The sequence below is a fragment of the Fukomys damarensis genome, unplaced genomic scaffold (assembly GCF_012274545.1).
Source record: "Fukomys damarensis isolate Sample0158 unplaced genomic scaffold, DMR_v1.0_HiC HiC_scaffold_11, whole genome shotgun sequence".
NCBI classification, from domain to species: domain Eukaryota; kingdom Metazoa; phylum Chordata; class Mammalia; order Rodentia; family Bathyergidae; genus Fukomys; species Fukomys damarensis.
In genome coordinates this window covers 41,537,498-41,547,264 of record NW_022900923.1, presented here as the reverse complement: position 1 = coordinate 41,547,264, position 9,767 = coordinate 41,537,498, and the positions used below count along the sequence as shown (strand labels likewise).

At 53.0% G+C, this 9,767-nt stretch overlaps 1 protein-coding gene across 1 annotated transcript in view; it reads left to right on the top strand.

Annotated features, from left to right (window-relative positions):
- The first annotated feature begins 5,348 nt into the window (after nt 1-5,348).
- Syt2 (synaptotagmin 2) overlaps nt 5,349-9,767 on the top strand; it is a 77,411-nt gene continuing 72,992 nt past the window's right edge. Inside the window, exon 1 of the mRNA XM_033762171.1 lies at nt 5,349-5,490. The gene's annotated coding sequence lies outside the window, so the exon portion shown is untranslated. The remainder of the gene's footprint in view (nt 5,491-9,767) is intronic.

The window sequence follows — 9,767 nt, the reverse complement described above, 5'->3', positions numbered from 1 at the left end:
GGCCCTATCCAGGGGCTGAATCTGAGCATCTTTGCAGGAGAGGGGACCTGCTGTCCGTCCCCTGCTGTGTACAGCTGAACCTGTTTGGACTCCGGACTCTGAGTCCCACCAGGACAGGGTCCTCCCTGAGAAGGGATGAATAAGGCCACAGTGCACTTTCCTCACATCCTCTTGTGTCACCTTTTGATGTAGGGATGGAGGAAAAGAGCCAAGGTAGTGATGGCAGGTCACATCAGCCCATTTTACAGGTGGGGAAACTGAGACCTGGAGAGTAAAGTGATGTGCCAAGGTTCTCGCTGCAGGTTGGAGGGTACGAGCGCATCTTATGTTCTGTTGTGAATCCAGCCTCTAGGTATGGGGAGTGGCAGGGACCAGAGAGCCCAGCGCTCCCTCAGGAATGTAATATCATGTTCCCTGACTGCTGCAGGAGAGGACAGGCCCACATGGCCACCCAGAGGCACTGTCTCCATCCCATTAGTGTGGCCTTTGAGTGGTGATGGCAGAAAAGACATTATCTTTTATTGCTCATTTCAGTTTCAGTTCAGTGTCACTTGACAAAGAACTTGGCAGATTGGATGGCCCGGGAGGAAAAGGCAGCTTCATGTCTCAGTTCCCAGAGGAAAAGATTCATGGTGTGGGAGAGGATCCATTCCTACAGCACACGGGCTGGCCAGCCCAGGTCCACTTCCCACAGAGCTTGCTGGCCCCCGGCCTGAGCCTGGTAAGGCTCTGCTGTCACCGTCTGCAGATGTGGCTCAGTGTGAAGGCCCTGGCACACAGCCTCTTGGCTTTAGGGTCCTCAGTCATCCCTGTGGCAAACAATCAAAGACACCCCAAGGGGAGGCCCTGCTGAGTGACAGGGACGTGAAGATGTGTGGGACACCAGCTTGCGATCCAGCCCACCAACAGGTGACGTCAGCATCGAAGGACAGGTGTCCAGATGGATGTGTGGGGTCCAGTGAGGGGGTCAGTTCTGCCCGAGGGCTTTGGAGCAGCTCCACGGAGCAGGAGGAGCCGGAGCAGCAGCTCGGAGAAGGTGCAGATGTTTTCCACATGGATGAGGGAAGGGAAGCGTTTCTCACAGAGGTCAGCGCAAGAGGGAGGAGTCCGAGTATGCTGCGCTCAGAGGGCTGGGAGGGGCTGGAGCAGAAAGAAGACTTTGGAAAGGGACAGGGGCAGGCCCAGGGAGACCTTGAGTGCTGTACCTGGGGGAGGGAAGCACTCCGTGGGTGCAGAGAATGGCCCAGAGGGCGATGATGAGAGGCAGAGCTGGGGACATGGCTCCAGGAGGTGTCAGAGGACGGAAACCAGTGGAGGAGAGGTGGTTTTCTGCCCACGTCCGGGAAAGCAAAGGGGGTGGGCTCCAAGATGACTGGTCCTTGGCCCCCTGGGGGGCCTGAGAGTGAGGAGTCCCTGCCCCCGCAGGCCCCTTCTTTCCCTGGCCAGCGGAGACACCAAGCCCCAGGACCCCAGTTCGAGAAGGAAAAAGAAGCTGTGTGCAGTGTTGTCCCTGAGAGCTTGTGTGTGTCTGCCAAGTTAGGATGGGAGATCGGATGACGAGGCAGGCTGAGTCAGGAAGGTACGGGGAGGGCCTGTAGACACAGCACGAAGGGGACAGGACTGAGTCCTCCTGGCCCCCGGCTCCCTGGCACCCTCCACAGGAGCAGAGGAGAGGCCGCTCTGCCCTGCAGGCTGGTGCCCAGGACCCTCTGGGGCTGCTTCCTGATGATCTCATCCCCTCGTCTGGCTCTGGCTGGCAGGGAGCATGCCTTCCAGCAGTGTGAGCTGTTTCCGCGGTTAATGGAGCCGGGGAAATGTGCATTCATTTTCCCCCTGAGCTGTGACAGGCAATAGGAAATTTGCCCTGAAATATGCTTCAGTGGGGATTGAAATAAAACACCCGGTGTATTTTGCGACTGAACATTAACGAGGGAAGCGTACAGGCAGCTCACCCAGACTCCAGCTTCCGCGGGCGGCACCTTCCCCGGGGGGCTCTTCTCTGTGCCCCCATCCATCCCTCCAGACGCCAGGGGGACACCCGGGGATGACGCCAGGGTGGCCTGGGCCAGAGATGCCCCGAGACCTGAGCCCTGTGTTTCTGGAATAGTGGTGACTTTAGAAATTGGGAGGAAAGAATGGGTGGAAAGCCACTAATGCCCGGACTTGAATTTTACACTCGCTTTGATAACGCGTTGCTATTGTTGGTGTGTTGGGGCCTGTTGGTGTGTGGAGCGTGGGGATGGGATGGGGCCCGGAACGAGGGTGCAGATCCAGTCTCACTAAGCAAACCCCCTTTGACTTCTCATAGCCTGTTACAGACTCTACCCAGAGAATGACTAATGCCATCCAGGTGGATGGGAAATGGCTCGGTTTTCATTTATTTTACTCTTCAGGAGATAAAAGCACTCTGCTCAGGCAGCCACTTCCACAGCAGGGGCTTTACTGGGGGAGCCTGACTCTGCCTAGGGCCCAGCCTCCCTCCTGGTGAGCCTGGAGTCCCCGGGAGCCCACTTCCCCTGGGGTGCCCTGGGCTTGACACCTCCCTGTCCCTCCCGGCTTCCCTCACCTGCTCCTCCAGCTCCAGCCGGCCTCCGTCCCCCTCCCCAGCTGCAGCAGCAGCCTGAGTAGCTGAGGGGCGGTCAAGGCCCCCTGACCCAAGCCGAGCGCCCGGGGAGGGGCTGGGTGTCCAGCCCACAGCGGGAGCAGAGAGTAAGAGATGGGTTGTTCGGGATGGGGAGTTTTGTCAAACGTGGTGGCCTGGGGCCAGAAGGTCAGCCTAGCCGCCTGCGAGGGACGTACAAAGTCCATGTGAGGCAGGCAGACCGAGGGCCAGGTACAGAGCAGGGTGGGGCAGAGGACATCGGAGACGAATTCCTGCACCTGTCCCCCTTCAGCGGAAAGGGACAGCAGTGCTGCTTCGCTGCAGCGTTATTCACAGCAGCCCAGACAGAGGTCAGCCGCAGCGTCTGCTGATGGGTGGATGAAGAAACTGAGTTGAGAATTGTGCAGGGGAGTGTTACTCTGCCTTACAAAACCATGGGATGATACCGTTTGCAACAGTATGGATAACGGTAGAGGACATTAGAAACGTGAAACAGGCCAGACAGAAAAAATCACACTTATACATGGAAACCAAAAACAAAAGCAAAAAAAGGGGAGGTTGAATATGTAAAACAGAATGGATCTGTAGTTATCAGGGATAAGGAGGGGAGGCAATGGGGAGATGTAGCTCAAGGTTACACAGCGTGAGTGCTACAGAAAACAATACTATTTGGTGTTTACTGAAAACATGTTAGAGAGCAGATTCTAGGAGCTCTTACCACACACAAGAGGTGAGTGAAAGATGATGCTATGTTAATCATTTTATCTGTAGATTTTGCTTTACTACGTGTATTCAAACATCAGGTTGTTCACCTTAAACACGTGTAATAAAAACGTATTTAAAAATAGGCCTGAAGTAGCCAGGCGTGGTGGCACATTCCTGTAATCTGAGCACACCAGAGGCTGAGGCAGGAGGATTGTGCCCTGAGTTCGAGGCAGCCTGGGCTACGTAGTGAGTTTAAGAATAGCCTAAACTACTACGTAGTAGTGAGACCTTGTCTCAAAACACCAACAAAAAAAGAAAAAACAGGACAGAAGTGTACACACAGAAAAATGCACAGATCGGAGGAGCAGAATTTGGTGGACATTCACAAACTGAACACACCTGTGTAACCTGCAGCCTGCCCAGGAAAGGCATGTCCAGCAGCCCAGCGGGAGGACTTGACCCTCTGGTGCAGCGGGAGAAATGCCTCAGCCAGATGCCTTCCAGTGCTGGTGTCTAGCACCACTGACCAGTTTTGGCTGGCTTTGGCCCGGCAGTGTGATTCTGCATGGACTCTTTTGTGACTGGCTTCTTTCCCAGCATTGTGTTTTTGCCCTTTGCGCTGCTGTTTCGTGGTAATTTATTCTCATTGGCGTATCACATCGGCACTCCATGTACCTCGTCATTTGTCCTAATGTTAATGACGTTTGTGTCATTTCTAGTTTGGGGCCATTATGATAGTGCGCTATAAACTACTTACCTGTAGGCATCTCTTGGGGACCACTTTTCTTTTGCTGGGTCAGATTTATGTGTGTGTGTTGTTCTGTCACTGTGGAGCGTGTGTTTTCCGAAGTGCCTGTGCTGACTCAGACTTACCCTCCTACCGGCAGTGGTGGATTTTGCCTGCTGCTCTGTATTTTGCCAACACTTGATATTTTCTCTTTTAGCCATTCTGGTGTGTCTATGTTCTCTCGTCTTGACTTCAACATGTGTTTCTGTGACAACGAAGAAAAGTCAGGGCCTTTGCTCTGCCTGTGGCCATTTGGATATCTTTTCTTTGAAGTCATGGTTTAAGTCTTCTGCCTATTTTTCCACTGAGCTCTCTGCCTTTTTCTAATTGATTTGTGACTGCCTCTGCTGAAGGCCCAGTTCTCCGTTAACGCATTTATTTATAATGCAAAAGAGCTGGGGGGAGACCTAGGATCCGGCTGGTTAATTTCACATCCCTGGCTCCCACCACCACCTGCCTCTTGGGTCAGGTTTGCTTTGTGTCTGGCATGGAGGTTGGAGGTGCCCAGCTCCCAGGGGGCTCAGCACCCTTTTCCCTCAGGCCTCCCCTCCACAGAAAGCCCGCCCCTTGGTCAGATGAGACCATGCCCAGCTGCTGTCCACTTGCCACCTCTGCTCTTCGTGCCCCTCACCTGGAATGCTCAGCTTTCGGCTTCTTTAAGGTTCAGTTTAAATCCCCCCTTCTCGGAAGCCTTTCCTTATTCCAGCAGCTTCCTCCCTGGCCCCAGTCCTTGTGGTCTGCCTGTCTTCTCTAGTGATTAATTATATTCTGCATTGCGATGGCTGTCGGTTGCTGGCTTGTCTTGTGATTTGACTTTTTGTGTGCCGATGTCCAATCTCCCCAAGTAGACTGTGCCTCTGTTTCTCACTGGTGCACACTGGAGCCCTGAGGGAGAGGAGTAGAAGTCACCTCCTAGGCGGTCCTCGCCTGCTCCACCCAGCACTCCAGGTCCCCAGTCAGCTGGCATGCTTGCCTGGTGGCTTCCTGCCCTCTGGCTGGGAGCCAGGGGCTGGGCTGGAAGGCCCAGGGAGCTGTACTTAACCACCCCAGGAGTCTCTCTGTGTGACCAGTGGGGGCTCAGGGGTGGGGTTGGAGCAGGAGTGGGCTGAGCAATTTGGGAGGAGGCTGGGTGTTCCTGGGAGGAAGGGTGTGGCCGCTTGGCCCCCATCCCCTTCAGGAAGTGCTTGGTCAGATGCTGGTGGTTGAGGCAGCTGATCTGATCCTGGGAAGCTCACAGCGACTCTCAAAGGCTGCTAGCTAGCCCTGGGGCTCAGTTCCACCCTACCCCAGGTCACCTCGCCTGCCTGAGAAGCTCTGCTCTCCCTGCCCTCTGCAGAAGGACGGCCCCTCCTGGGCCTGTCTGAGCTCAGGCCCTGCTCAGGCCTCTGCTTTCCCGGTAAGATCCTAAGCGCTCTGCTAAAGCTTTCTCAGCCCTGAGAAGGAAGGCTTTCAGTGGGGAGCCGCTGAGAGACCCTGTTTAACCTTTCCTGAGCACTCGCTGTTTGCTGGCTGTGCTAAGGGCCCAGCCCTGGGGAGCTTTCTAGTTTAAAAGAGAGGAGACGGACAGGCAGGCCAGCGGTAAGGGCTCTCTGCAGGCAGCTGCCAGCTCTCCATTGTTTCCTGGGCTCTGGCCCTGAGACTCTGCCCTCTGTGCCTCTCTGACTGTGGGACATTTGGCCTGAGGGAGGATTGTGTGGAGAGCCCTGGGGCCAGGGGGTGGGCTGAGCTGGCCTCAAGGAGGGTGAGAGATGCCAGGGCTGGTGGCTCCTGAGGCTCCTCCTGATCATTTGGCTGCTGCTAGGGTAGGAAGAGGGGTGTGGCCTGAATGGGGGGGCACCTGGGGGGTACGTGGCCATCAGCACTTCCCTAAGGTGTTGGCCAGACTACATTTGCATACCGGAAGTGGGTGGGGACCCCTGACAGAGGCAGACAATTGCCCAGCCTCCAGCACCAGGAGTGAAAGTAAGTTTCCATTTTTGTCAAAGACTCTTCTCCTGCCCCTCAGATCCCAGCCAGCTTAGCCAAGCCCTGTGTACCTGGACCTGCAGCAGGTGGAAGGGTAGGTGTGGGCACTGTATGTGAGCTAGGGAGGGGTTGGAGTCACTCCTCTCCCACAGGCTCTTTGCGCACTTTCGTGGACATCACATGTGTTTGGTGTACGGCTGGGCTTCAACTCTGGGAGCATTTTTATTTTTTTATTATTTTTAATTTATTTTTTGGTACCGGGGATTGAATTTGGGACCTTACGCTTGCAAGGAAGGTGGAGGAAACAATGAGCTAAATCCCCGGCCTTCTGGGAGCATTTTTAGATGGAGAAAAGCAGAAAGGGGCCAGGAGGTGGCTTGGAAGTGTGGAAATAATGTCAATTGTAGAGTTAGGTGAGAGTTGCATAAACTGTCCCTTGTCTTCTTGGGCACCTTCTGGTTCCCTTTCCATGTTCTTGCCCTACCAGCTAGAATTGCAATAAATGCAATCACCAACTAGCTCTGTGTCTGGGAGGAAGACCCACTCACACAGACCTCAGGGGCTCTCAGAGGCAGGGACCTATGCGTTTTGATTCCCTCGTTCAGCGATGATCACATAGTAATTAAATAATACTTAATTTGAATCCTCTGCCTTTTCGGGTTTGATTTTTAAGAAGCTCTATGGCCAAAATGTGTGGAGTCCCAACTTAGTGTAGGCACTGTGCAGGGTCCTGGGGTGCAGAGAAGGAAACTGCTGTGCAGAGTCTTAAGACAGAGAGAGGAAGCACAGGAGGACTGAAGAGGGATGATGTTTAAGAGCTGGGCTGGGGCAGGAGTAGAGGGTGTGTGATGAACAGTGGACAGGGAGGACAAATGGATGAACACAGCGATGGCGGCATAGCTTCCGGGGCAGAGGGAAGTGTGGACAGAGGGGGGCAGGCAGAGGCAGGGTGGGGAGTGGTAGGCCGAGGAGTGTGGGTGTGGTCATTGGAGAGAATTAGGCAGGGGTGTGTTATGAACAGATACGCATTCTAGAAGGTTCGCTCTGGGAGAGAGGTGACTCCTGATTATCCGTGACCAGCGCAGATGTGGGGGTGGGGGGGAGCAGTTGGGAGATAATTGTGGAATCTGGGTGAGAAATGATGAGCTGGACCCACTGGGAGATGGTGTCTGCATTTGCAAGATAATTAGGAAGAATAATGTACCAAACTTGGTAACCAATTATGAGTGGGAGGTGAAGGAGAAGGAAGCCCTGGGATGGTTGCTAAGCTTCAAACCAGACAGCATAGTCAGGGCTAAGCGTGGAGGGGAACAGGAGGGAAGGGGTGCAGCAGGAGCGGGGGAAATGAGTTTAGAGTTGGCCTGGTGATTTTCTGATGCCCTGGACAGCCGTTTGTGTGTTGTGCTGCTGTACCAGGATACCTGAGGAAGCCGGGTGACTGATAATGAACAGAAATCGATTTGGCTCAGTTCTGGAGGGTGGGGAGTCCGTGAGCATGGTGTAGGTAGGTGGAGAAGCCTTTGTGCTGTGCCACCCCGCGGTGGAAGATAGGAAGGCACCAGAGCATGAGAGGACAAGAGAGGCTGAATTCACTGTCCTAACAGCCCACTCACCCTGTGACAGTGGTGTTGACCCACTCATGAAAGCAGAGCCCTCGTGGCCTGAGCCCCTCTCCTTAGGCCCCACCTCCCAACTCTGCTGCATGGGGATTGTTTCCAACCTGAGAATTGTAGGGACACATGTGAACCACAGCAGTATTTATGTGAAACCAAAAAATAGGGAGAAGCATGGAGTTGCAAGAGAGGAGCTGGAAGGGGAGAGAGAGAAGGGGGAGGGCAGAGAACCCAGTAAGATCAAGGCCGCATGTGGACAGCAGAGAGGAGGCCAAGCAGAGGGGAGGGGGTGGCAGTGAAAGAGCAGGAGCTAAGCCACCCAGAGAGGCCAGAGGGGTGCAGCCCTCCCCAGGTCCTGCGCAGCCCTGCAAGGCAAAGCCGACAGTGTCCCTGAGGACTGGCCCTTCACAGGCCGGGGAACCTGAGGGAGAGCTGTTTCACTGACTAGGAAGGACTGTGACAGATCGCGTCAGATCACAGGGCCCAGGGTTGGGTAGAGTCTGAGCGTGGCAGCGGCGTGATGGCTCTGCCCTAGATACTTGCACACAACCGGAGGCCCTGTGTGTTAATTTACAAGTGGGATAAACTCGAGCTGATCTGTAGGTGGCCGAGGCAAGGAAGTGGAAGCAAGAAGAGCGATTAGGAATAGTTCATGAGCAGGATCCTAGAGGAGTCAGGAAGTGGGGGAGAGGGATGGGCACAGAGTGGGTGGCCTCACTAAGGACAGTCCCTTTCCCTTTGGGATTCAAATTGGTAGGGATGGAGGGAAAACTTGGAGAAAGAGATTAAGAAAAGGACGTAGAGAAGGACTAACCACTAAGGGAGCCCTAAGGAAGCAGAATGTCAGAGGTGATGGGAGGATTGGGGTCAGCCTTAGGATGAAGAGAGAGAAGAGTTGGAGATATATTGAAAAAAATCAAGTCCCAGAATCTAAATCTAAACTCACATAGATCTAGAGTCAGAATCTTTTTTTTTCAGCTTTAATTGAGTTTATAGAATCAGAATCTTTATAGTTGCTACATTAAACATTTTCTTGAAAGTTAAAGGAGCAGAAGTCTAACAAACATTCATTTCCAGAGAATTAGTAACTTAATGCTTGCCCCCTCCATGTCTAAAAAAACAAATAACACATACATTCATTCTCCTTTATGAAAATGTAGTTATGTGCATAATACATCACAGATAAAGCTAAAATTCCACTATAAAATCACCTCCACTCATACTCCCTGTCTACATCTTTGACAGAATCCATGGTGATTTTACTTCCCATACTTCATAAACCAGGCGGTGTTGGTATCTATGTGTTATATGAATCTCCTGGTGCAACAAAGTGCACAATAACTCCTAGTAACAAACCAACCATGATTAGTGGCTCAGACAACAGCAGTCATTTGTTTTTTTCTAAAGTCTGAGCAGGGCTCAGCAGGGCGGTTCATCTCTTCACATGGGTCAGCCTCACTAAAGCCCCCTAAAGTGGGCTTGAACTGCAATCCTCTTGTCTAAGCCTCCCAGAGTGCTGGGATGGCAAGTGTGAGCCATTGTGTCTGGCTTCTTTTTTACAGATAATCACCGTTAGTGCTCAGGTATCATGAGTTTGGCACCAATTTAGCCTTCCATAATTAAGGCCAAAATGCTTGCCCAAGAAAAGCTTCTATTTCATCAAGGGTATCAGACCCACACAGCCAAGCCTGGTTGTGAAATATGACTCCCACCACTTGTTTAAGCTAGAGTCTTAGGAAGAGGTAAAGAGGAATGCCCTCATCAGCATGCCTGGAGTGGGGATCTGCAGCTAGGTGATGTAAGGTACATCAAGGAAACTCAAGGCAGGGTTCCTGCCTTTGAGAAATCAATAATCCATCAGAGGGGCTGTGCTCCCATGGACAGTGAGAAGTTTGAACACAGTGGGATGGCTGAGAGTCTGGTGGTCTCCAGCCTACTGTCCCTAACTCTCTGCAGCGTTCCCGGCTCACTGGATGTGTGCTGACTGTGGAAAGCAGAAGATAGGGCTGGGGCTTTAGCTCAGTGGTTCTGCTGCCTACCTTGCAAGCCCAAGGACCCAAGTTCTGTCCCCAGTACCAAAATTAAAAAAAAAAAA